Source organism: Vidua chalybeata, chromosome 6 (genome assembly GCF_026979565.1).
Source record: "Vidua chalybeata isolate OUT-0048 chromosome 6, bVidCha1 merged haplotype, whole genome shotgun sequence".
In the NCBI taxonomy this organism is placed as follows: Eukaryota; Metazoa; Chordata; class Aves; order Passeriformes; family Viduidae; genus Vidua; species Vidua chalybeata.
Window position 1 is genome coordinate 62273109 of NC_071535.1, and position 27996 is coordinate 62301104.

The following is a 27996-nucleotide window of genomic DNA, read 5'->3' on the forward strand; positions in this document are numbered from 1 at the left end:
AGCCTTCATGCTGACACTTTCATATGGCAAAATGTACTATTGAATTTCAAAGGTAATCTTCACCATGTCTATCTTAGGTCAATTTTTTTTTCTCACCAATTCAGGATTTTGTACTCATTTTTACTTCCCTTTTCCAATAATAATCAGTTTCCTGTTGTCATGCCACGATCTGTTGGATGCATCCAGAGTTTTATGTCTGATAGTGGTGCAAAATATCTTTTCTCAGCATTTTGTAACTGTATATACATTTTTAGAAATTTTTAATGACATTCACCCCACCTATTGGTAGTGAGTTTTTAGATTATATTTTCATAACAAAAATATTTTGCATTTTCTTTTTCTATTTTTTTCCATCTAGGCGCAACTAAATATTTTATGTTTTGTGGCATCAACAAGTCCTGCACTCTCCCTTCAGGAACACTGTCTTAAAGGAATTTTCTGAAAGCCAGCAAATCGATTTCTACTACCTGTGAAAGATTACCGAAAGTGTTGTTAACGCTTAAACTCACCTGTGATTGTTGTACCTGAATATTTGCTTTTGTATTTTCTCAAAAACTTCAGGAACCAGGTTCCCGTGTGGTGGAGGCACTGGGGCATTGCTCGGGAGCACTGAACTCCTGCCCAAGGCGGATTTGCCAGCGCAGCGTTTTTCTCTCGGTCTCATTTTGCAGCCTGTGGAGCTGAGCCTGGAAGAGCCTTGCCTCTCTTAGGAAAATCAGTGATGGTTCATGGAATGAGGAAAAAACTATCGACTTTGTCTCAGAAGACCTAGAAATTGCTCAGTGATTAGACAGCGGGCTGGAAGGAAAGCAAAGGCACTGCTCTCATGCATAATGGTGCGTGTGCTGATGAGCCTTCTAAGGTGAGCTGGAGCCACCCATTCCTCACAGGCACAGCACCTTTGGCACACAGGCAAATTGTCATCATCTGCAATGCAAGATGCAGGTGCCACTGGGGAGCCCAAGTGCCAGGAAACACGGAATTTCATGTCGTGTCAGCATTTTTTCCCACTAATTTTGTGTTAGCCCAAAATAGAGAGAGTCTCCCAGAAGGGGATGAAGTATGTGTTCTGCTGTTGGCCTGCGGTGGTGTCTCCATGGCTGGCTACTGATTTAAGCACTTTATGCAGGCCTGAGGGAAAAAGTGTAAAATCCTCCCAAGAAGAGGTGTGAGGAGTATGAAAACATTATCCTAAGTGTAAACTCTGTCCTGAAAGTGAAGTTATTTGCAGGAATCTGTTCCAGATGTGCAAAAGGACCACCTCACAGCCAGTCTGTAAAAATGCACACACTTCACCACGTGGCTTCCTTCCCTGTTTGCTTTTGGTTATTAATCTTAGAACAAACTGTGCTTAGGTGTTTGGTCTCCTTGCAAAAATTTACCTTATCCAAAGTGGCATTTCATTTCTATGGGCATTGGCAAGAGAACACCTACTGTTCTGCAAGAACTCATTAAACAGGGACATGTTAGTTTACAGGTTTAATCCATATGATATTTATTGGCTGTCCTACAGGCAGTGACAGGCAGCCAACACACTATTCAGTGGACTTTTCCACCCATCTGTTTATCCATCTGTTACTTGAAAAATAGATTTCTTCCTCCCCCCACCTTCCCCCCCAAAAATAGCATTGTTCTAGCAGGCCAACCAGATAAAGATGCTCTGGTGTATGGAGCTCTCAACGGGGCCATCTGAAACAGCCACCAGTAGTACCTTGGTATGAAATAACACTGGTAACCATGCCTCTGCTCCCCACACCAGTGTGCTTCTGAGTGTATTACTAAAATAAACTCAGAATGGACAAGCTGGATTTATTTTGGGTGGAAAAGAAGGAAGAAGGTGGCTTTTAGACCATCTTCTCCAGGAATATATGCACCGTTGCTAAGATCAGAATGCTTTGAAAAAGGTTATTCTGATTTTTAATCAAACTGTCAATATTCATTTGTGCACATAGTGAGAACACCTCCAAAAGAGAATCAAGTTATGAAATTTTCATTAGGTGCTTAAAAACTCCGTTCACATTATGTGAGTTGGTTTTGTAATACAGATTTCTGAAGCCTGCAATTTTAAATATTGCTATCTGATTGCTTAAAAATGTTATTCCTATGTAACAAAAAATTAGGAATATACTTTTGAGGGAAAAAGGAAAAACTTGATAACTTCACATAGCTATTGTCTCCATGGATGCAAACCAGTGGTATTTCAGGCATCTTTAATATGTTGGTGCTCTTATGCTGATGGATACAACTTGTGCTGTCACAGAGTGATTACATCCCTTTTTGCTGGTCAGCTCTAGGAAATCTTTGTTAGACTTTATTCTTTACAGCCCGTGCACTGGCAGATTCACAGCACTCCTAGTGAAAGTGCCTTAATAGCAGATTTAATATGATTTATTTTGGTACCACACTTTGCTACAAAACAAGGAATCCATGGCAATGTCTAGCAAAAATTTCTATGGGAAGAGCTGTTTTCAGTTTGTTAGCATTCCTGTTCTGAGAAATGTATAAATTGAAACATTTATTGGCGAATAATTTCCAAAGTGTTAAGTACCAGGGCCAGTTATTTAAAAATACAAAGGAACTTCCACAGGCACTTCAGCTGGTTCAGAGGAAGTTACAAGAGACCTGTGTGATGATGATGACACACATGAGATGGTCCTTTCCTCATCACAGCTACTGTGCTGTCCCTCTGGAGAGGGAGGGAAAGGAACCTGCTCTTCCTTCAATTTAAGGAGCTTTATCCAGTTTAGGCAGCAATAGAGAACAACAGGGCAAAGCAGAGATGAATCAAAGCACTACAGGGCAGGCTAATCCTTTTTCTTTTGCATTTTATTCGTTTAGAATGGAGTGGCTGCAGCAACTGAAAAATGGAGATGACAACAAAGTCAGGATGTTGATCAGGCAAGCAATGTATGAGAGTTTTCTTTAATTAAATGTATATGAAAGCATTATTAGTAATTTACCAAAGTAGATCAATTTTTAATATTTCCTAAGGTAGTTTATACACAGATGTCACCATTACAAATAATCTAATCTAGACAAAGGTACTGTAGAATTTCCCCACACATGCTCTCTCTCTCACGATACTTGTGAGATTGTATGTGGCACATTGCACAGTGGAACATTCACTGGTGACACAATTGAAAAACAGTTTTTAATCTGGAAAATGCATCTTGTTTTCTACAGCACTGTAGAAATGCATGAAAGGAAAGTAGAATGCAAGGTGAGAAAGAAATTGACATCTTTTGTGTTCTAGTATGTTTTCTGGGATATGTATGCTGCTGAAAAAACCCTGCTGATGATGGAACATCACTTACTAAAGGGCTATGATGAGGATAGTGTTCATTTTTCTAGAAAGTAATTCAAACCACTCATCTTTGCAATTAAAGTGGACATCATGGTGTGTATATAGTAAGTACACAAAGCTGGAAAGTTTTTGGCAAACTGCAAGGAAAGACTTTGCTGGCATGAGTTTAAATTTGTAAGCAGGTTTAAGTGATGTAAGGGAATAATATGTGTAATGCTGAGAAAACTCAAAGGAATAACAATATGTAGAAATCAAGGAGCCTGAGGTAAAGGCATATGGCAGCTCACCAGAATTTGCTAAGCTAAGTTCCTGTGCTGATGTGCTTGAGGTGCAACACACACAAAGTAACTTAGCCCACCCCACACAGGCTTTTTCTGACTCATTGTGACAATAAGAACTGAACATTTTAAAAATATCAATCTTAATCTGAGCCGAGGGAGTCTAGAGAGCCATTCCTATGGTCATACTTTGTAAATGGTTATTCCTATTTCTTACACAACAAGAAATCATCAGAATATCTACCCTTCTGAGGGTTTCTTGACCCTCAGAAATTGCAAACAAAATTGTAAGTGGGGAGGTGCATCTAAGCACTAGATGGCCCTTAAATTCTTTCACATTTCACAGAATACTGGTTTCAGTTGCTGGTGAGCAAAGTGAGCCCCTGGTGTCTTTGCTCCTTCAGAAATGCAAAAGGAACTCACTGTTACCCTTCTTTTCCTGCAGTTGCAACTTGATCTTAGTATGTATGTACATATGTGTGTATTCATGTAAGAACAACCTTTCCAGAGGGGCTGTGCCAAGGCTTAGTGAGGTGCAACAAGTGTTCTTTAGTGAGTCTCCTCCAGGCCAGATTACTTCAGGCCTTCAGGGTATGTTATGTGACTGTACTTCCTCGGATGTTCTCTGCAGTGATTTCTGGGGTAACTCAAACAATTGGAGTCAAACTTTAATGTCCATTCTTCTGTGAATGTAACAGTTTGGTAGTTGTTGGCTTGGAGAGAGAACAGTGTTTGGTAGTAAGAAGAAAAGAAAGAAACTATAAGGAGAAAGGAAAAACTAGAAGAAGTGGAAAGAGGAAGAAACTAAAGCTGAAAGCCAAAATAGCTATAAAGGGGAAAGGCGGGTAAGGGCTTCGGAATATTTTGTGTGCAAGTTGGGTTATTTTACCTCCTCTGTAAGATGCTGTAAGAAGCAGCTGCAATGTTTTATGTGGTGTCATATTCCATCAGAGGCTCCCCAAGTGTCCCCTGATCCGAAGCATTAAATCATCAGTGAAGAGCTTGCCTCTCCAGGGGAAGTGGCTGGGTGCTCCCACGTGAACCTGTGTGAGTGTAAACCCAGGGTACTCTGTGTTTTCATGCTTCCCTGAGCCCAGGTGGATCACTGTGACCATCCCTTCCACCCTCACACTGAGAAGACTGGAAGCTCCAGTGGGACGCTGTCAGGACCCACTGACTATCTCTCTGTCACTTTCTTTCTCTTCCCCCCTCTTTTTTTTTTTCTATCTCTCCATCCCCACCCCACATTCACTGTTAGATATAAATCTTTAGTATTGACTTCAGCATATCACTTTTGTTTGCACCTTAATTTGGGCAGAGACAATTGTAACAACTGGATCTTAACACCTCTCCCTGACCTCTCCTCTCTGGACTGGGAAAAATGGCTGACCAGAGAATGGGCTCCTTTTGACAGGAAGTATCTTCTGCTGCCCAGAAATCACAGCATCATCAAAAGGTTTGTGTTAGAAGCAGCCTTAAGATCACCCCGTTCCACCCTCCTGCCTTGGGCAGGGGTGCCACCCACCACAGCAGCTTGCTGTTCCAGAGATGGGGCATCCACAACTTCTCTGGGCAACCTGCACCAGAGCCCCACCACCCCACAGTGAAGAATGTTTTCCTAACATCTAATGTAAATCTCTCCTCCTCTGGTTTCACTAGGAAGGATTATGGAAAATGTAGCCAGGCCCTCTGTTTGGGGGGTTCACTGTTCCTGGTGTCCTTCAGGATCTGTTTCTTTGCCTGGATTGTCAGGTTAGTTTGAGGTATTACAGCTGTGACATCTGTCTCCTGGTTGGTGATTTTCATCTGTAGCCATTGGTTTAATTGCAATAATTAAAAAAAAAAATTAAAACAGAGTGGGCTTAAAATGTCTGTAATTGCTCATTGTGCACTGACCCTGAGCTCAGCTGGTCAGAGCATGGTGCTGACACCACCCAGCTGGGGGTTCAGTCTCCAAATGGGCCACTCCCTGAACAGCTGGACTTGATGGTGCTTGTGGGTTCTTCCAGCTCAGACTGCTGTGTCAGAACCCTGTGTGACTGTGTAAGAGAGGCTGCAGGACACTGCTGGGGATTTGTTTCCATCCTGCTGCCCAAAACTGACACTGGCATCCTTTTACAGGACCCCAGCACAGCAGAGTCATGAAGGCTGAGATCTGGGTAAGTTGAGAGATATGTCTCACTGCTGGTAAGGTACATAAGGCAGCCCAGGGATCACACTGTTAACTTCCATTGAAAAAGAGCAAAATAAAACATAGTAAGATCCAAAAGCAAATGTCAGAGAAGCTCATGCATGAAGGCTTTTAAAAGTGCAGGGAACAATCTTTCAGCTTATTTTATGCTTACTTTTCATCAGCCAACGCCTGGATCTCCCTTAGCCTTAAACCTCTGATATTAATAGTTGGCCTTTGCTCTGCAGTTGTTCATTTATTCCACCTTGTTTCTAAGAAAAGTGCATACAATCCTTTATCTTACGTACTTGTCTTAAGGGAATTCCTTAAGGGTGTTGGCAAAACTCAAAGAGCCTACAAAGAGTTGTGTAAGGCAACCAATTAGATTGTCTTTTTTTTTTTTTTTAATTTCCAATTGAATTACTGTTTAGGATTTCAACATGCCTGTTTCTGCTTCCTTTGGTGACAGTATTTTGAGGTTAAAACGGGCTATGGACAACAGATACAAAACTAACCCTTTCCTGCAAGGCCTGCTTGACCTTTGGAGACAGATTTGCAAAGCTATTTGTCTCCTGGTAGTGAGACACTGGGAGATATCTCTGCACATGGAATACATGTGTATTTACACTGTGAAAAAACTTGTGAGTGAGATCTAATTAATGTGAGATGGATGCTAATTAATCATAGGTAATCAGCTCAGCTGCTGCGTGTGTCTCAGAGTTCTCACACATTCCAGGAGGGTTAAACAGCAGCAAAACTGGGCCTACAGCCTGCTTTGGGGCTAGATGGTTTTTTCTTTTCTTTCAAAAAAGAAATTACCATGGCTACTGTTGTGAGATTTGACAATCTCGTGACTAATTGTCTTAATTTAAAAGAAATTTTTAAGTCCTCTTTAGTTACTGGAATTATCCTTCAAATTAGTATGGTACTTGGAGTTGTTTCTTTATTTGTCCCTGGTCGTAGTACTGGCAGCTGAAGTAAGAGGGGAGAAGAAAAATCAACCCTATTGATTTTTGTCAGTGGCTTGTTGGGTGGCTGTTACGTGCAGAGAGTAAAGAATGGTGCTCTGGAACAGAGATTTCAACTTTATTGTGGCAGAACTGCATCCACTTAAAGTCATGATGATTCATTGTTTGTAAAAGAGCTATTTTTAGCTGGCCTGAATTATATGGAGATTAAAGAGAATCATTAGCATAAAAATCCCCATGAAGCTCCTGCAGTTGGTATAATACAAAAGACTTTGCTAAGATCTCCTCAGCCTGGATAACTTTGGAGAATCCCTGAGTGCAGGAGGCAGAGTGGTGACTCCAGAAGGCTTTTGTGGGTCAGGGATCTATTCTCCAGGCACAATGCACCTTTTCACGCAGATTGCACTCCAAAACAATGCTTTTTAGCAATAGCCCTGTCAGAGGAAAGAAACTGAGAGATGAAGAGGGGAAAGGGGCACATTTATAGGTATGGAGAGCATCCTGGTGCTGGGTTTTGCTGTTTGCTCTGCTCTCTCAAGAGTTCAGTGGATTTGAACTCTTCTCACTTCCCTGCCTCTGTCCAGGCTGGTGTTTCTTGTTGCATAAAGGCAGTGCAGCTGGGGTGAGTGCAGGTGCAGTGCAGAGAGGATGATCAGCTAAGCAGGTTGTGTCAGCATCTCTCCTCCTTTATCAGCGTGCCTTCATCACAACAAAACTGCAGACACCTGTTCAAGCACCTCAGCTGCAGCAAGTGCAAAATATGGTGAGCATGGCTGAATGTGATAATTGTTACAAAGTGCTTTTGACAAGTCCAAGTTGCACATCATCATTTAGTGCATTTGTGCAAGGAACAAGGTTTGCCATCTTAATCTAAAAAAAATTAAATTGTCTTAATTTTAAAAGTGTCTTTGAAATCCCAAAGGTGCTCATGTGTTTTGTTTTGAAGAAGAAAATCTTAACAGCAAACTTTAGAAATCATGTATAAAAACATGTTTAAATGACCTCCATACTTGAACATACTGACAATAAATCTGAATTATATAGATTCTCTTAATACAGTAAAATCGAGTATCTCAGTGTATGTCATGATATCTGAACTTGTCTGCTGGCATACCAGTTAATTCTAAATGAAGGTTTAATCATGGTAACAACAGTTTCTTCAGTAAAATCTTCTCTGAAATGCCCTTATTCCTTTGTCCTGAAAAGACACTTGCTTCCTTCTCAGGTTCTTAAATAAAATACATCTGCTGTTAGAGGACTGTAATAAAAAAAAAGAGTGAAATCATACAACAATCAGGAGGAATATGAGGGCATAAGTCTTGAGTTTTCATTACAATAGGGCTGAGTTTCATTGGAAATTTCTGTATGTGGAACAATACTTAGGTAAAGAATAAATCCATTGCAGTAATTCCCAGTTACTGGAGAGACTGTTAATATGTCTTTTCACATTATGCAAAAGCAGTAAACAAGAATAAGGGTCACAGCTTTAAGAAGAGTAGTTTGTAGCATCTGTTAGACTGAGCAAAATGTCACAATATGTAGTCTCCGGAAGGAGCAAACAGACCCTTAAATCTTGGATGAAAAAGGCAGGTTTTCAAACTGCTGCAGGTTTTTTGTTTTTTTGTCTTTTTGGAATAATTACAGAAGTGCTTGGGGTCGTGGCTGTGATTATGTGAAGGCAATTGGACACTAAGTTTTAGTGGGACTAAAATTTGTCTCGTGGTGCCAGAAGGAAGGGCTGGTTTGAAAACTGTTTCATGTAAAGAAAGAGGCCCACCAGCTGCAAAACAGGTGGTAACCCACCAGGGGCAGGCAGGTATGAAATCATGGCTCTTTATTTGGATTACAGTGAGAGGAATAAGGAAAGGATAAAAGGTGGAACAGCAGACTCTGAGGAGAAATCTCCTGGCTTTTTATTAGGGGTTTTATAAACAAAATTGGCATTAGGTTATATGCTGGTGTAATGGAGATCCCAAATGCTGAACGTGTGGTGTGGGCCTCTCAACCAGGTGCATGCCTGCTCAGTGTGTTAAAAAAGTTCTCATGGGTGCCGAGATATTGCTTTGCATGATGTGTTTGTATCTTTTATATATCTGTGTGCATGTGTGTCTTTTATAGCTTTAGTCAAAGAAAATCACACTGCTACTATATTGAAGGGTCTGGTTGCCATTCGGTCCCCCACAGTTCCATCCAAATTTTTGGGTCCTTTTGAAGAGCTGTAATTGAAGAATGAGCTGGAACAAGCTGCTCTGCTATATAATGGAGATTAATGTAAGGCTGCAAACAGCACATCTGAAGCTATTTCAGAAATCTCATGAGTTCTAGATCAAGAGAAAAGTCCATTTAAAAGAAAGCAATAATAATTTTTCCTGTATATTAATTTATTGCAATATTAATGACAGGAGAAGCATTTTATGTGTCAGTTCCACAAAAATTCTTACCTGGGCCTCAAAAATTTTGCAGAAAGTGATTGTGCACAAAATGGGGGTTTATGGTTTACAAGCAGTGCCAAGATGTAAATCCTGTCCCAAAACTGGAATTTCAATTGCCTCAATTGCCTAAGGTATTTCCTGCTGAAGTATTCCTGGCCTCTTTTATTTGGCCTGGTCAGACAATGTTTCCCCTGGTAGTTCCTGGGAGAGAAAGTAGCTGGCTTAGCTAAGGGATGGCTCCCAACTGTTTCAGAAAAAGAAAGTTTAATAGTACAAAAGCAGGAAGACTTTTTCAGTGGCCATGGGGAGGAGACAACAAGCCCAGAAAATATTTAGTTTAGTTGTGGAAATCTTTTATAAAAGTCCCCCTTTTAAGTGGTATGCTCTTAGCTCTTCCTGGAATTGGACAATTCTGTCAGTTAGGAAATGCAAGTGTTCTAGAATTGGCACTGTTTGCAAAGTGCAGGGCTGCAAAGTTTTACTGATCGTGCCATGGAAAAGACACTAGGATTAAATTAATATATTGCTGTACACACTGAATGTCATTGTAACAAGTAGGGAGGGAACATAAATGCTAGGAAGGAAGAAATTTAAAAATGGACTCTCCTAGCTTATAGAGACAAAGCTTTTCTGGATGTGAGGTTTCAACATGAGGCATCAGCTCAAGCATTTTGGGAGCCTCTGAAAAGGCGGAGGGAAAAGCACTGAAAATTCTTCCTCCTTTGTAACGTGGATAACGAAATCATAGCCACAGCCCTTTAGGGGAAGGCTTTTTAAGGTCAAAAGACAGGCAATCAGGAAAGGTGGGGATTTTTGGTGAGGTTTGTCGGCATGTTGTAAAAAACCCAGCTCCATTCCTACCTGGCGGATGCTTTCAGCAGGACACCACTGCCATGAGCTGCCTAGGGCAGGAGATGGGAATTCCTTAGGTGCTTGTTTAAATGAGATGCTCTATGTGATGAGCTTCCCAGAATCCCCTAGGGTGGTTCCAGAGAGCTGTAAATATGCAGTGTTCTCCCAAATGAACATCGAGCCCTCACTGTTGAGCAATAACTTATTTTTGCCGTGCTGTGTTAGACTGAAAACTGCTGGTAGAGCTTTCCTTGCAAGGAAGAATCAGTGCTGCTTCTGAAATTGTTGTTTGGACAGGTGCTTTAGAATGTCATTAATAACATTGCTAATATAAGAATTATCATTTGGGAACTTCAACACAATCTTTTACTTGCTACTGACTCTAGAAGAGCCATCCTTGTGTGTGTTTGTGTTATTTTACTTAAAACAACAAAAAATTAATGAACAGACTTTGCATTCTGGAGCAAATAATGACTGGTTCCTTTTGTGGCTGGTCACTTCTAACATTCACCAAATAAGCACTGGTTATTGGATGTTGTGCATACTCAGTGAGTTAGCCCAGGTTTTCTTGTCCTGTAAGTTGTTTTTCTCCTGGTCCTGCAGTTGCCTTTCCACCAGGGAGCAGGGAATGCCTGTTTGCATCTTCATCGTGGTGTGTTATTTGAATACTTGCAGCCCTTCCTTTGTCGTGGGAATTCTCGGTGAGCAAACCATTAAAGGCAGCTAATGGTCACTGTGCACAGACCAAGCTGTGCTGTGGTTACAATTCCTGTTTCAGCTACCCAGCTCACAGCCTGCTAGGGACAGAAAAGGGACCATTGAGCAGCTGATATATTCATTTCAAAGGGTGTAACTAATTGCACTTTAATTCTCCTGGATTACCGGGCAGTGCTGTGTGTCTGGAAGCCATTAAACTCTTTGTACAACAAGGCAAGCAAGTCAGCTTCTGGGTGTCTAACGTGGCCAGACCTGTTGAGGTTTTTCTGCCTACTCAGATCCTGACTTTGTTGTTTTCTGGTTTTCAGCTTATATATAATAAACTTTTAGAGACAGGAATGATATGATACATTTTTTAACTGGCCCAAAACTGCATACACAGATTTTTAAAAATTCATTTACTTCTGCAGTTCAGAGATTAAAAAAAAAAAAAAAAAAAAAAGGAAAGAAAAAGCTGTTTCTCCCATAGTTCTATGTACACCTGTTACTACTTGTCCTTTTGCAGCCCGACAATTGCAGTCAAGAATACAGATCAAGACAAAATCCCATCTACTGTATTTTAAATGAGATTATAGTAAAATCACAGTATTCCTCAAAAGAATCGTTTGAGAAGGCAGCGAAGATAGACCACTGAAGCATGATGATATTGAAAAATAAATACACAATCATCAAGAGCAAAACCCAAAAAAAACCCGCTTAAATATTTCAGCAAGGGAGGAATAATTTCTCTGTAATTGAGGGGAAAATAGACTGGGTCTGGATTTTTATTCTTAAATAAGTATTTTTATTATATTAATATTATATTAATATTTTAATTTTATTTGTTATTTCATCCCCCATGTTTGCAGGGCAAGGGGATGGAGATTACAGGGGAAGAGAAGAGAGGGAAGTGAAATGGATGTTTCCTCCGAGGAAGGAGGAAAAATCAACCAACAGCCTCTGCAATTTGCCAGCTGCCTGATCACCACGAGCTGACCTCCAGGTGGGACTTCATGGCAAAGGGGTACTTGAAAGAGGCCAAAGAGGTGGTGTATTTTATTTTATTTTATTTTATTTTATTTTATTTTATTTTATTTTATTTTATTTTATTTTATTTTATTTTATTTTATTTTATTTTATTTTATTTTATTTTATTTTTTTATTTTATTATTTTTTCCGGCAGGGAAAGAGGTTGTTCTTACTGCAGAGTGAGGAAGAAAGAAGGCAGGTACCTGAGGGAAAGCAGATAAGTAAATAGAAAATGGTATCACTGGGGAAAATAAAAGGATCTGCCTAGAGAACACCAGCAGAGAGCTGATTCTCTGAGAGAAGGGCTGGTGGCAAAGCTGTTAATTCTTGTGGCTTGGAAAAATAACATTATGGGCTGGATTGTGAAATATGGCTCTGCCTTCCCTGCTCTGGCTGAAAGGACAAACACAGGTAATGTGTGTGTAACTGCCCAATTAATGTGTGTTCTCTTCACATCCAAGAATAATCCTTAGAAGGCAGTGTGAATATGGGAATCTCAATGCTCAGAGGTGTAATTTGTTCAGTAGTACAGCTAATAACCACAAATACATGTATACAGTCAGAGATGGTGGGAGATGACACGGTTCTCTTCCCTGAGAAGAGATGTAAAATTCACAAGAATTATTTGGTTTGGGCTGCTCACCACAGTCCTCATTCTTTTCTACACTCCTACTCCATCAGCTTCAAAGTTAAAAAAATACCACAGCTTCCCCTTTGTCTGCCCTGCTGCCTGGGTTGCACTGAATCCTGAAATAGCCCATCTGTGTGCACATACTCTCTTGTTTATTTTCATTTACTACGGAAAGAAAGTGAGGGATACTTATTTATAGAAGTGGAGTACTGGCAGTAAAGGCTACGTTCCTCAAGATAGATGTTTTCACTGCATCAGAGCAGTCTTTGGGAACAGAAGCCAGGCAGAAAGTGGAAGAGCCAGGCTTGTACTTGGTGAGGCACAAGTATGGGTGCAGTTTTCACTTGTTCCGTTTGTGCTGCACTGAATGGCTGCGGGCAGTCTCTGCCCCTAGCTCTCCATGAAAGCCTTGGCTGTGCCTGGAGCTGAGGCTCTGGGGAGCTGTGATGTGACTGAAGGGAATGCTGGACAGTGAGGCCTTATTTAAGCTGGTGGGTTTTTTCTGATCTGGTGTTTAGCTTTTTTTCCCCCTGTGACAAAGGAAGAGTTACAGGTGAATTGTAGCAGCAGCCAAACTTGAGAGACTGAAGCATTCTCGGTGTAGAAAGAGCTCTGGAATTTCTTAGAAATGCTTTGTGCACTCAAATGAGCACGTGCAGGAGGTGAAATTGGAATTAGTTTTGCTTTCTCTTCGTCTGATGAAGCATGTGCTGAAAAACTCAGAGGCTGAAGTTAAATAGGTTTTGGGAGAGTTATTTTAGTGAAAAAACCTAGTACCAGCTGTGCTGTTTAACAGTTGAAACTACAGCAAGTTGCAGTCAGTCTTCATAATGTTGGCAGGCATAATTGTGAAAATAATTCTGTTTTCACATCTGTATCTCTAATATTGAAGTTACAAAAGCTACAGAAAATGTGTTTCTCAGTTCCCAGGTTTAGTGTCTATTCAAGATGAAGTAGTCCAGTTTTTTCCTTCACAGAAAAATTTGCTGGATAGATTGTTACCCTGATGGCCCTTAAATATCTAGGATGCTCCAAAGTGGAAGTACTCAGATAAAAACCCTTAAAAAGTGGTTTTTATCTGTACTGACATCAGTTTTTTTCCCATGTAAACAGCTCCATGCAGTCACAGCATCATTAAACACTCTGACAGGGGCTGTGTGTGAGATGGCCAGATTAATTTCTTACCAAACAGAATTGACTCAGTGTTAGGAATGGAAACCATCTGATGCATTTTTCAGATCAAAGCTAATTCTCCCTCGACACACATGCACTGGAGTAGCTGTGCCTGTGTGACAGCTAAATTACAGGAGTGCTTTACACACACATTATCTTGTCACAACACAAGAACATCCTACTGTGCTAAAACACTGCTCTCAGAAGAAACAGATCATTTTCCCATATTGTGGGGGAGGATGCTAAACAGCTTCTTTCTTTTACATAGCTTTTATTTTCACCTTCTACAGGCATGAGAGGAGCAAAATTCTAAAACAAAAAATTTTGAAAACTCTTAATTTGAATTTCTCCGTATTTTTATCCTCTTCATCTTCTGTGTGATGAAAAGTGTTGATAGCTGTGCCCAGGATTACACAGAAAATGCAGGAGGAAAACGGTGGTTTCCTTTCAGAGTTTGGTTGCTTATTTAAAGGGAATGATTATAAGTTTGTAAAGAGAATGATTGTAAGTTATTTTCCCCCTCATGCATTAGGGAAAATGAATGCTTTTGAAGTAAAATTAGTATGTTTGGGCAAATTTCATGAATGTTTTGCAACAGCTTTGTGGCACAGCTTCACAATCCCTAATAGCTGATACTGTCCAATGTCAGATTTGAGTTAGGTCAATCCAGGCTTTTGGAAATTTAATCTTTACTAAACCAAGGTGCTGGGGAATTAAGTTGAAATTCTCTCAGTTTCTTGTAAGACAGTTCAATGTCTAGGGCCTGGGCTGGTGGCAGGGCACTGTTACCATCTGAGCTGAGGCTGTTTGTCAGGGCTTGTTTGGTTTCCACTCCATTGCAAAGAACAAGGACACACGCATTCAGCTCAAAATATAGCCCTTGAAAAAAAGAAAATGGTTAAAATAATATTTCTTTTCAACAATTACATGGTCCTACAGGTAAATATGCTCTTCATTGGTCGTGTTGGTTTGCATGCCCTGGTTTTTGGTAGTGGGGGCACAGAGGTGGCTCCTGTGAGAAGCTGCTGGAAGCCTCTACCATGTCCAGCAGAGGCAGTCCCTGGTGGCTCAGAGGATGGAGCTGCTGCTGGCCAAGGCTGGGACAAGTAGGGATGGTGGGAACACCTCTGGGATAAGAGATTAAAGGAGAAATCCAAACAAAGGTGGGGGCAGTTTTCATTCCAGCCAGAGAGGAGGAGGAGGTGAGAACATGTGAGGGAAACAACAATGGAAACACCAAGGGCAGTGGGGAAGGAGGGGCAGGAGCTGCTTTGGGGGCCAGAGCTGAGATTCCTCTGCAGGCCCTGGTGATGATCATGGTGAGACAGCTGAGCCCCTGCAGCCCCTGGGGATCCACAGGGATGCAGAGATCCACCCACAGCCCGTGGGAATCCAGGGGGGATGCAGAGATCCACCCACAGCCCCTGGGGATCCATGGGGGATGCAGAGATCCACCCACAGCCCCTGGGGATCCACGGGGATGCAGAGATCCACCCACAGCCCCTGGGGATCCACGGGGATGCAGAGATCCACCCACAGCCCCTGGGGATCCACGGGGATGCAGAGATCCACCCACAACCTCATCCAACTTGATCTTGCACATTTTCAGTTGTGAGGCATCCACAGCTCTCCTGGCAGCCCAGAGTGCCTCACCAGCCTCGCAGTAAAGGATTTATTCCTGATGTCTGATACAAACCTCCCCTCTGGCAGTTTAAAGCATCACCCCTTGTCCTGCCATCACGTGCCCTTGTCAGAAGTCTCCAGTTTTCCTGCAGACCCCTTTGGTACTGAAAGGTGCTAAAGGTCTCCCTGCAGCCTTCTCTTTTCCAGGTGAGTTTCTCCAAATGTTTATCAGTTTAGCACTCACCTTTCTATTTATTGACTATATATCAATATTTTATACATGTGTCTCCTCAGAGTCCTGACTTAGCAGCTTTCCACAGGTTTATTTCAGTTTGTAGCTGAATTATACTAATATTTATTTCAGTTCGTAGGTACTGCTCTTTTGGAGGAGTTCCCTTGTGCTTAAGGTGGGCTTGGCAGTGCCTGGGATTTGCACTCTCCTTCTCCTGTTGGCATAGGCAGGCCCTGGATAAAGAAAGCTGAGCAAAGAAGAAGAGTGGGCTTTGGAAAGAGCTGGAATAGCCCAGTTTTCCCTGTTAGCAGCTTGGCCCAGGAGGTGTTGGTGGGCTGTGCACAGAGATGCAGCTTCACCTGAAACCCTGATGTGGCTTGCACTGGTGTAGCGTGCCTTTATGGGAGAGCTGGTTTTTAGTGCTGGCTAAAAGGACAGTACACAAAAGTGTATGGGATGTCAAGTTTCTTTATGTTCTTTATGTGAACTGAGGAATGCTTTCTGGGTTTGTGTGTCGTGCTTTAACTTAGTGCTGTATGAACAATGAAGGTGAGAAAAGGAACTTCTATTTCTCTGTTTAACAAAGCCATTGTTTTACAGAATTCAGTGACAGTGCTTGATTAGGAGCTAGGCAGATTTAGACCATCCTCTCTGTCTCAACACCATTAACATTTTCTGTGAATATCCACCTGTATTAAGGTCACACGTTCCTCATCTCTCACATGAAAGTTCATTGCCATTGGAAGAATCAGATCCCATTAATGAATACATTTTTGTAAGAAAAGCTTGAATATAGGTCTAATACTATTCAAATAATGTGTAAAAAATAATATGAAGAAATGGAAACAGGTAATATAAACATAAATGTATATTTCTTACTTGATGTTCAAGATGTTTGTATTGTAATATTGCATCTTGACTTGTGCATCCTCTGAAATATTGATTATCTGGCCTGAAATAGTAAAACATAGCACTGCAGTTTAACTAAGAATTTAGAATCATTAATTCATTAAACAGGGCTAGGGTAGAGCTTCTGCAACAAATGGAGCCTTTTCTTTAATTTACTGTGTCCTTGTATATGTGCAATTCAAAAGCACATGCTTTTGCCAACTGCTCATCTTTTGGTGTTGATGTGAGCTAACCACTGGCATTCCACTGTCCTATAAAGGAATGTGTTCCTTTCTCATGGGGCTGGACAAAAGGATGCTATTAAAAGAAACTGTTATGTAATAGGATAGTGCTGCCTTATGAATGCAAGAAAAGTGAAACCATTTGGAATATTTTTTAGGGCCTGGCATTTTCACCATTTTCTCCTGAGAAAAGCAGCCTGTCAGTGTTCTGCTGAGTGCTCCCAGTCCCCCTTTGTGCCCCACGGTTGGGATGAACAAATCCATGTTTAGCATTTACCACGTGCCCAGTGGTTGTGTGCCTGGGGTCCTGCTGTGAAATGACAGTTCATGAGCAGCCACCAAAAAGGCAAGCTTGACTAGCAAGGAAAACAGTCCTGGCTCTTTGCAGACTAAGACAGTGAGCACCTTTTATTTTGGTTTGGTTTGGTTTTTTTGTGGAGGTGAGGCTTAGGGGCTTTTTTTTTTTGTTTTTATTTGCGGTTTTTTTGTTTGGTTTTTTTTTTTTGTTTTTTTTTTTTTTCTTTTGTTTTTGCCTTGCTCTCCTTCTCAACACGTTATGGTCTGTGGATCAGCTCTTTTAGCATTTCTATTTACAGCCACAGCATCGCTTTGGCTTTCACACTGGACCAGATGGAGATCTTTGGGGCCTCACCCTTGACATCTAATGAAAGTTCTGCCTTTGTGTCTGCAAATTTAGGGAGCTGGGAGAGGTGAACATTGAGACTAAGAGAGAAAGAATGTGCTGATGATAGAGCACTGTGAGTGGCTTAGTTCCAGTACTGGTGTAAAACCCTAAATGAATACAAAATATACCCGTGGTGCTATTATCTAGGCCATGAGTTAACTATTGGATCAAGATTAAAGAATGTTCACAGGTTGCTGAGCTGTTAAGTTTGCTACTGCTATTTAAGTAACTCTTCCATTTACTCCCACACAAAGTTATAGTCCAAGGTCTCTGCAAAGCATTTGATGGTGGAATGAGGAAATCATGAATATTCTCATCTGTAAAAGGACTATCCACAAACAAACAAATATTGTGACTGTAAATTCCTTAATGTTAAGCATTTTGAGTTGGACCCTTGTGGCTCTGAAGGGATCCTGATGAACTAGTGGCATTCCTGCACTTTGTCTGCAGGATATGTCCTGTCCTGGCCATGAGCTTTGGGAAGTAACAAACGTACATCAATAGTGAAGTCATACTCAATACTAAATCATGCTCAATCATTAGCTAAAGGCACCATCCGAGCTGAAGCTTTAGTTATCTGTATTTCTATCTTGTATTTCTATCTTTCCGTGAGTCAAGAGCAGCAGTGACAACAGTATGGTTATTTTTAGAAATGTCTCAAGTAGAATGTACGAATGTTAAAATACAGATGGGCTTCCTCTATTGCTGCAAAGCCTATTTTTGTCATTTCAGTATTTTCATTATTAGTCACTCCTATCCTGTGATGTAAGCTGCTCCTTGCTGGACTTTTGTGTTGGGGAAGCAGAGAGTTTTCAGTTTGGTGAGCTTGGTGAAGGCTGCTCTCCATGCGATCGTGATCAGTACTGCCTGCAGCACAGCAGTGACTGCTGCCCAATTGCTGCCCAAGCTTGCCAGGGACACATTGAGTGACCTTCTAAAGGAGATGATATTTCCTTTCTTCAGCTTGGTTTTCCTCCCGTGACACGAGAGCAATATTTCTGCCCTGAGGAAAGCTCCTTAAAGCCACGTGTGCACTCGGCATTGAGGCCTGGGTCCCGCTCCGGTGCCATGTGCCTGGGGAGTGCTGCTGACGTGCTGGCTTTAGGAGTGAGTTCAAGATGAACTCGCTGAGGAGAGGACTTTGCACAGAAGAGTTCCCTCCTTGAAGTGAGCAGGCGTGTGCCACGTGCTGAGACAGGGATGTGTTGTTCTGTTTTACACAGCGGTTACTCCAGCTCTGCATCTAGGGTTACACAGCAGAGTAACGCAGGACCAAGGGCGTAACTAAACATCCAGTGCTTATCAAAAAAATCTTATCTGGTTTCTTGTACATTCTTCCTATATCTGGCTTCTGTTTGTACTCCTTTGGGTGCAACACTGCATGTCTAGTGATAAGAACTGCTCAAATTAAAAGAGGAAAGAATTGAGCTCTTGGCAAAAAATCCCCACGGGACAGTTCATCATAGTTTTTCAGAATGGGTATGCTTTGCTGGTTAAGAAATAGCTCTCCTGACAGGTATCTGAAAGAGCAGTGAGGGAGCTGGACCAGTGTCTGTAATTTCTGCTGCAGGATATTACACAAAATGATATGGGAAGTGGATTAATTGGCTGGAGACAATGCTTCCTGTGCTGAGCTTCTGACAGACTGTGAAGCAACAGCAACCAAATTCCAACTTTGGATGCATCTACATAACAGACTATTGAAGTGCAGACACCTTTTGAAGCTGGAAAAAGGCCTGCTGAAACACACTACGCTTCAAAAATAGTTCTGATGATATCAAAAATATTTCTAAAACTTTCAAGTGACCAAAAGAAATAGGTTGCTTGGAGGAGGAGCTGAAAACAGCATTAGGCCTTTCTCCTTGGTATTTAGATGGGTGATGTAAAAGTCTGTTCTGCAAATGGATATATTAATTTTTTTCTTTTTTGGATTTTGTGTTGGAGAACATTTGCATTTGAAAGTTTTTTCTGGGCCTGGCTCTGGAGATTACTGTGAGGAGGTCTGGATGGGGGGGGAGGTTTTGTTCATTATGAATTTGTGCTAGTTTGAGAGCTGTCTGTATGGTCTACACTCTTTCCTGGAATTAACACTTTTCTGGTTTAGTTGACCTAAACAATGCAAATTTGAAAGAGCTGAGGTAGTAGCATTCTTTTTCCCTTGAAGTCATAACCTTTTGAAAGTAAGGTTGTGACAAGCTGTAAGCTGAGTGTGGCTGGGGAGCAGCGACTGGAGTGACCCAGCTAAGAGACAGGGATAAAACTACAGGTGATGGGAACAACACCCACGTCACAGTCTTAATCCAAATTCTTAATACTGATTTCTGACCCTGGCACCTTGATTACAGTGTGTTTTCCTGCCTGTAAAAATTCTGAGCAGCTGTAAGCCTGGGAACACATTCAAAAAGATGGAGAAGGCCAAATCCAGTTGAAGTGTAGCAGGAACTGCTTCATTGTCCATCTTGGAAGAAATTGAAATAAGGGGAAGGAGCTACTGACAGAACAGCATCCTTGTGTTTTACTGATGTGGGTTATTTCTGATGTAGGCTAACAAAAAATTATATGCCCACATCATGAGCTTGAAAACAAGATGTGAAATGAGTGAGAGGCAGAAAATCAATAGGAGTGCTATCTTTATGAAGTGAGGTATATTACCCAGTTTAAGAAGCAAGTTATCACTATCAGAAGGGGATGAAATGAAGCTTTACAAATAATCCTTCAGGTTATCATAGGAAGAGGATTGAATTCACTGAGCAGACATCTTTGCAATCCCAATTTTGAGCGCTCTAGTTTACAGAGGGAAATGAGGAAAAAAAAAAGAAAAAAAGATGTTTTTGTCAGCCTTTCAGTGGTCTGTAGTAGGTCCACATAAAACACCTGACGATCAGGAAAAATGAGTATAGTGTTTATTAGTATGGACCTGAGAAAGCCCCAGCAATGACAGAGCAGACAGTTGGTGCCAGCTGTGTGTAATGCCTTAGCAGCTGTTTTAAAGGACAGACAAAATCGGGCAAAATCTGAATTCCAAGTTCAGCTGGGGTTTGCTAAACTGGAAAAAAAAAAAGAGATCTGATGAAAATTTAAAATGTAAGCATAGTGATCACTTACAAAGTAGACTTTAAGGTAAAGACATCTAAATTGCTTTGAAGTTTGTCAATTGAATATGTGTTAGGGAAGGCTGTATTTTATTTATTTCAGGGTGAGGCTGATTTGCTTCCCAGTTTGCTTGGAACTATTTATGATCAAGCTAACTGATTTCCCTGCTAGCCTGAGCCATGAAGTGCTGCTGCTCTCCTCATTAGTATAAATTCAGCTGACATGGCAGATAGTTCAAAGGGAAATTGCAGAGGACTGCAGCGTGAGGGGATGCAAAGGCAGAGCCTGTCCCATACCGAGAACAAAAAGCTCCAGAGCACACGTGCTGGCTGTGCTGAGGAGCCAGAGCTGCTGTTTCTGCTGTGCCAGCCTAGCAAGCTTCTTTTGCATGGTTTGTTCACATGCCAGGAGTCGCTGCAAGTTTATGCTTTTATTTATTGGTCATATCATTGCTAATTATTTCGTTGGGTTAGGAATGAACTATTATGTATTACCAGGTATCCATATTATAAGTGCAAATCTCCAGTAAAACAACCATCAGCATCTTAAAATGTACATGTCTGCAGTCCAATTCACCAGGGTTAATATTTGTCAAGCACTCCAGTGAGACTTACCTGCTTTTCTGCCTAACATAGCAACCTGCCCTTTTAAAAGCTATCACAGATGTTGGCACTGGGCTCCTTTTCTGTGGCTTTCTAAATTCCTTGCTGACCAGCTTCCAGGTGCAGTCAGTGCAGCAGGTTTTGTGGAAACTAGATGAGAATACTGGAATATGAGAACAATTATTCAAAAGTAAGGACAGGAGTGAGTCTGGAAAATGTTGGTAGGTCAAATGTAATTCTTTCTTTGTCCTTCTGTGCCAAATATTTGAGTCTGGAGTGTCTTATAAGATCTTAGAGTCAGCTGAAGGAGATGACAATAATCGACATGAAATGAATTTTTTTTTCTTTGACCCAACTGCTTTTGTGAAATCTTAAACTGGTTATTATTTGACAGCAGCTTTTTCTTTGGAGAGGATAAGCTCCCCCAGCCAGACAAAGCAAAGAGCCTCAAATGTCCCCCAAGTCCAGGCTAAAATCACTGAGCCAGAAATGAGCTCACTTGGAGTTTTTGTGCCTGAGGCCTGGAAGAGAAGAAGCGTGTGCAGAGACGTGCCACCGAGAGGACAAGAGCTGGCATTCAAAGAGTTTGGTGTTCCAGCCTTTCTGAAGCTCACAGAAAATGCAGGCTGATTCGAATTTCCCAGACAGAATATTAGTTTTATTATAGGAACAGGATCGTTCTAGTAAAGAAATATAATCTGGAAAATAGCTGTATTTGCTTAACTGAAGAAATAACTGTGGCTGTTCTCTTCCCTTTCTTTAGGTGCGTGGCCATCTCCTCATGTCTGACCTCTTGGATACTGTATTAAGTTTGTTGTCACTACTTTGCTTTGACTCCATCCCTTGTTTACAAACATATTCATGTTGGAATTGTTTTCCAGTGGAATTGACTAGAAAATACTGTTCCTTTCCATTGAAAAGAGCTACCCTTAATTTATTTGTAATTCAGTGCTTTGGCATTCATTGTTTTTGTGTCATCTAAGAATGTGTATCAAGAACTGGATGAATGCCATTCTGGTTTTATGAATAAAAGGCTAGAATTATCACTGAAAGAAGTCTTTCAAGGGTTTCAGGCTTCCAGACTGGTCTCAAGATAGACTTGTGTTGGTTTGATTTTTGTGTTTGTATGTTTAATGTAGTTGCAGCTTATATATTTCAACCACTTTGCTAAAAATTTAGAAGACTAATTCTTATAATCAGCTTTAAGCTTGGTACTGTTATTTAAACACTGGCATTGATAGTGGTGTCTAGCCACTAAACAGGAGCAGCAACTGTAAATTATTCCGTTTAGTAAATGGAAAAAAGAAGTGCATGTTTCAGAAAGTGGTGATTTCTCACACTTTGCTCATTATGCCACAAGTGAAAGTCACTAATTCTTTTTTGTTCTGTTTGGTTTTGCCCATCCCTGCAGGTGGCAGAGGAGACCCAAGAGTAGGAGTCCAATTTTCTTGCTTTGCTGAAGAGATGTGTGAGAGGAGGCTCGACAATACACGTGGTACAGAATGGCATGTCTCTGGAATGCAGGAGGTAAAAGCTTCTGGATTGGGGTTTTTGCAACTGATTTACTCTTTCTGTCTAAATATAATTGACAGCTGTTGGCAATTTTGGCCTTAGGAAACACCAGGTAGCATATTGCCATGCAAAACATTCAAGAGCCTGTGCTTTGCAGTGCTGATCCACCTGTAGGTTTGTACTGTTGCTATTTGCATTTTATCTTTGGCCATTGTGCTAGATTTGGGGAACATTTTAGAGTAAATTTGGTGTTTGTAGCAATAACAATGGTTAAGTTCACGAGGTAAAATATCAATACCTTAAACATTTTCACATGACTCCCTTTGCTTTGTGGGGGGTTTAGGATCACATATAGAAAATTTGCATTCTATAAGTTCCTAGTTCTGAGTCAGCAGTTACCAAAACTCAGCAAGCATTTTCACTTGCACAAGATCCCAGCATCCCATTTAATTGTAGGTGTGCTGATGACTGGGGAGCCAGCACACTGCTCAGGTTTGAACTGAGAATTGAGAGGACACAAAACTCGGTGGTGATGGTCAAAGCTGTGTCCAAGAGGAAATGAGGAGTATCAGAACATCATGTCAGCCTCAGAGCATGAGTTGAGCTGTTCCTTAGCTGCTACAAGGAAAAGGTCTGGAGAGCTAACACAAAAGCATTTAGAATATCACATTATGACACACGAACACACACAGATTGCAGAGTCCAGGCTCTAGTACAGATTGCTGTAGTGTTTTTCCCTTCCTTGGGGGAAAGGAAAGGCTGCTGCTTTTGCCAGCTCATGCTGTGGTTTGCTGGTGTCTTTAGGGGCTCATTAACAGTGCCACCAAGCCTTGCCAGTGTTTGCCAGGTTTAGACTGGGCTCCAGGCCTCTGGACAGTGCAAAACTAGAGATGGCACTTCCCCTCCAACGTGGAAAAGTTTGGGTCAGACACAGTGAAGTGGCTTAACTGCCTTAAATATGGAGAAGAAAGCTCTGTCCTCAAGTGATCTGTTACTAGCAAGACATTCCTTATCAAGACTCGTGGTCACCTGTTTCTTTTGCTTTCCCATGGTAAAGTGGCTTTCTCTTTGGAAACGATGGTGCAGCCTGGCACGAGTCAAACATCCTCCGTGGTTTAGGTTGTGCTTACTGGGCACAAACTGGACTCAGGTGTGAGCTATGGGAAGGTGCCCAGTGCTTTTTGTCAGCTTGGTAGGCAGTTTGTGTTCTAATAGAAATGCTGGTGTCATTGTTTTATTGATATTACCAATATTACCAGCATTACAACATTTAGAATTTATAAATGTCACTTAGTTTGAACTGCTCATGATCTACATACGTGTTTTGGGTATTACAAAGCCTTCCAGCAGCTGGCAATTTTGGGTACTGCAAAAAGGTCAGACATACATTTATTACCTGAATATATGTAGCATAACCCTTCATAAAATTCTTCTGTTTTCTTTTTTCTCAGCTGCTCTTTTAACTTGCGGTAATGAGAGATTAGAAAATTTTACGCTCTTTTACTCTGTTCTGTTATTTTTTCTTCAAATGTGTGCATGACTTTTGTTAGGCCACAAATGGTATTTTACATTGTATTTAAGGAAAATCTGATTTTATGCAGTTTACTGAGGGCATATGAACAGAATTGAAATGTAAATTATCACACAATGCTGAGAAATATGATGAGGAGTTTAATGGCATTTATATTACAATAAAACTGAATAATATGAATAGATTTGCAAATTAGCAAAACATTCCACACATATCTATGATGCATTCAGGGCCAACTGCATGGATCTGCAAGCCTTCCATTTTTATTCTTTTTGAATCTATTAATGATAATAGGGTGAATTTGGAGGTGGTCCACTTTGTTTTCAGGGAAGTTATTTGGGATAGAATGGATTATGGGTGGACCTGCCAAATGCTAGATGCAGAAAGGAGCAACCTTTTAAAATTAATAAATGTCACTTAGTTTAAACTGCTAATGACCTACATACCTGTTTTGTGTATTACAGTTTTGTTATGTTTTAGTCAGATGTTGGAACAGCTTGTGGCTAAGCCAGTCAGCACAGCAGACCACAATCTTGTAGTTTTTCTGTTTTTAAAAGCAGAGCATCCACCAACATATCAATGTTTAAATAACATTGAAACAGATCTGCACAGAAAACAATACCTTTCAGATTTTTTTTGTTCTCCATAAATAATCCCCATTGAAATCTTTAACAATGACTGAAAGGCCCATGAAAAGGGGCACTTACAGGCAAATATCCAAAATACACTGATCTAGAGGAGGCACCTGTGCTCTTTTTTTCTGGCCATACATGCAGTTGATGAAACTGTGTGGTGAAATATTGACAGGAAAGCTTAAACGATGCTTGAGATTACAGAAAAACTTTTTAAGCTTTCTTCTCAAACTATGCATGAAATTATTTCCCCAAAAAAATTTAAAAAAAAACTCTACTTAATTTTGAGATTGAAACAGTTTCTTGGTGTTTCACAGTTATGCTCTTCATCTTGTGTCATGCACACCTCCAGGGCCCTTCAGGCACAGGGATGTATTTGTCTGTGGATAAATGAGGAAGACCTGGCTCTTTCAGAGAGGTGAAAACAATACAAAGGGAGCAGGATTACTTGGGAAGATGTGCAGACCTGTGAGGAATGAGATGAAAAGAGTTGGCTCAGTGCCAGAAAACATCTGAAAGTTATTTAAGTGTGAAATTTTGAGAACATGGGAACTGATAAAAACCTGAAAAACTCTTAGTTCCAGACATTTAGGCTTCAACAGGACTAAAGATTAGAAAATGGTTTTCAGGAAATAGTTCAGCTGTGGAGGAGGAGGAGAAGGAGGAGAGATTTTGATCATGGAATTGACTTGCTGTGTTTCCAGCACCTTGCATAGCTCTCTGGAGCATTCTTCTCTGGGCTTCGTTTGGTGCAGGCTCAGGGACCAAAGTCTGCAGAGCAAGCTCATTCTCTTCCTTCCCATTGCTCTTTTGGTAACTCTTGCTTTTGGGCTGTAAATGGCTCAGGAGCATTCCAAAACTCCAGAGAACTCTCTTGCTGCTACTGCAATCTGTGCATGGTGGGGCTTGATGGGGAATGCCAGATTTATTTAGGAGCATTAGTTTTTCTATGTTACTGTTGTATACAGAGGGAGGGTGGATTTTGCAGCCATCATTCTTCATGGCAGACATCTGCCATCCCATAAATGGTTCCACTGAAACCATGGAAGTTATTCACAGAAGAGGATCAGCATACCTGTTATGTGGTTTTACTGTCAAAGCACAATTTGAAATGTGACGTTATCTGTTCATGAACAAAATCTGGGACAATCCTGGTTTCAGTGAAAAAGTCTTTAGCCGAGATTGATTTGAATTCAAACTTGCATCTGTATCCAACTTGCTTATTAAGACAGATCTGTTTTTTCTCATCTCTATACCAGGTGGATTTATAGTGAGTTCTCCACTCTGCCTCTGCACATCGCACATAGCAGAAAAATATGAGCTCCCTCTTGTGATCCAAAAAACTTTTCCTTTCCCCAGCTGAACCAAGAGGACCCTGAACAGAGCCGTGAAAATATTTCAAGTTTCTTGGGAATTCGTGGACTTCATTAAAGGATAAATCTGTGATGTAACACTATTATTGAGGCATTTAAAAGCATGGCACAGTAACATAAAAAAAAAAAAGATAGGGCTAGGGGCATTCTAACAAGAAAGTAAAAGCCTCTCTAAATACATCATGTTTAAAGTGCTGAATAATAAAACCAGATATGCAAGTAGAGAGTTTTTAGTCTAATAGAACATATTTTTTAGCTATCAGAAATAAGAAGCATGTTCTCAATAAGATGTGAAGAATAATTTTACAGCTTCTGCAATGACAGACATTGCAAGGTAAGACACTCATTACAGGCACTTAAAGACTGAAAAATTCTTAGAAAACTGTGTTGAAAAAAGAATCTTCTCACGAAAAAAAATAATTCAGGAAGCGACAGCTCCATCAGCAGTACTATTTTACTGGTTTATTTCACCCCAAGAGTCTGCTTATAGCTGCTCCTTGTGTAATACAGTGGTTTTGGTTTTTTATCAAGATTACTTGTGTTCTTGCTGATGAATCAGATAGGAAACAGCTTAAAGGCACTGAAATTGTGGCTTCTTTTGTGTGTAATTAATGCTCTTTTTCAAGGGTGTTAATTTCATATGGTCCTTGCTGTAAGTTTCCAAAACAATACACTTACTTGATTCCAAATTACCTACAAAGATACAGACTCCTGTCTCAATTAGTTACATTGTTTTCTTATCTGTGATCTTAATTTTTCAATAACTAAGTTGTTTATTTTTAGAAAACTCTCTGTCAGATGGGGACTAGTGGTAAGGCAGATTCTGTTCTGACTGCTGCAGTGATTATGCACACCTAAAGGCTGCTGGAATGACATCTTCAGTGCTTTGTTTTGGATGGTCCTTTTAACTGTTTCAGATTACAGAGAAATACTGAGCATCAACCTTTGCATCACTTGATAAAGAGCTGCCCGGGATCTCTCCTGGAGGAGCTAGGAGACAGCAGTCTTGCTGCCATCTGTGTGATAGCTTTAGTTGATCTGGGAAGCACTCCAGGAAAAACCAAGGCCAGGAGGTATTCCCTGGAAGGAATCACTCCGTGCAGACAAGGTGAGGTACACCCCCTCTCTGCTGAGTGAGAGATGGATTGGGGTTGTGCAGGGATCTTTCCCCAAGTGGCATTTCTCTGACAGAAGACAAAAGCTGCACGAGAGCCAGAGAGCTGAGGAACAATGTCAGTGGAAGGAGGGAACTGGAAGGCTTTGTTTAGAAAGTGCAGCTGATGCCCTTTTGTGATGAGATTGGAAGCAGGCTGCTGCAATAGCTTTGTTCTAGACTGGGTCTGCTGGCACATGAGCATGGATTTGGCTGTATCCAGAGAAAACCTGAGCTGTACTTCAAAATGTTATCTGCTGAGGTTCTTTTGCTGGGAAGGCTCTTAACAACAGTGGCTGTGTGGAGATTAAATGAGCAGTAGTGAGAACCTCTATTAAAAAGGAAGAAAACATGGGAGCATCTACTCATGGAGACAAATCTATTTATCATCTGAGAACTAATGTTGTAGAGAGAAAAGATGGAGACAAATAAACATCTCTGCTTTCTAGAGTGTAAATAACTTGTCAAGCTGTCAAAGGGAATGTTTTTACCATTTATCAGATTGTTCTATCCTTTGAAATGCTTAAACATTCTGTCAATCACATTTGAACCCACTTGTGTGGTTTTTCAAACATTCTCTAGCCTGACTGCAAGAGAAGAGCTTTAACAAATGGTGATTTCCTTTAAAGCACAGTTTGCTTTAAGAGGCACTTTGCAATCCCTATGTGATTACAAATTTTAAAGGAATATAGGATGATGAAAGTTTAGCTGGAGAAATACACAGATAAACACATTGATTTCTATTACTTTTTAATTACAGAATGATAACATTTTTGCTTTCCTGGACTGGCAGTTTAGACATCCTACAACTGCTTTGTTAATTCCCACTTCTTTCTCCTGCTTTCCCATTTGCTCACACGCCTTCTCTCTTACGCACTTCAGTTGATTTGGTTGTTT

General features: G+C 40.8%; 1 long non-coding RNA gene across 2 annotated transcripts; it reads left to right on the plus strand.

The window, feature by feature from the left end:
• Positions 1–690: 690 nt before the first annotated feature.
• Positions 691–27547, plus strand: LOC128789613 (uncharacterized). Of its 2 annotated transcripts, none has more exons than XR_008431466.1 (8): positions 691–862; positions 2839–2907; positions 4901–5038; positions 5242–5334; positions 5704–5741; positions 11570–11703; positions 22310–22425; positions 25833–27547. It is a non-coding gene; the product is annotated as an uncharacterized LOC128789613 (long non-coding RNA). The 2 variants fall into 2 exon arrangements; XR_008431467.1 differs by having other exon boundaries at positions 691–836.
• The last annotated feature ends 449 nt before the right edge of the window (positions 27548–27996 follow it).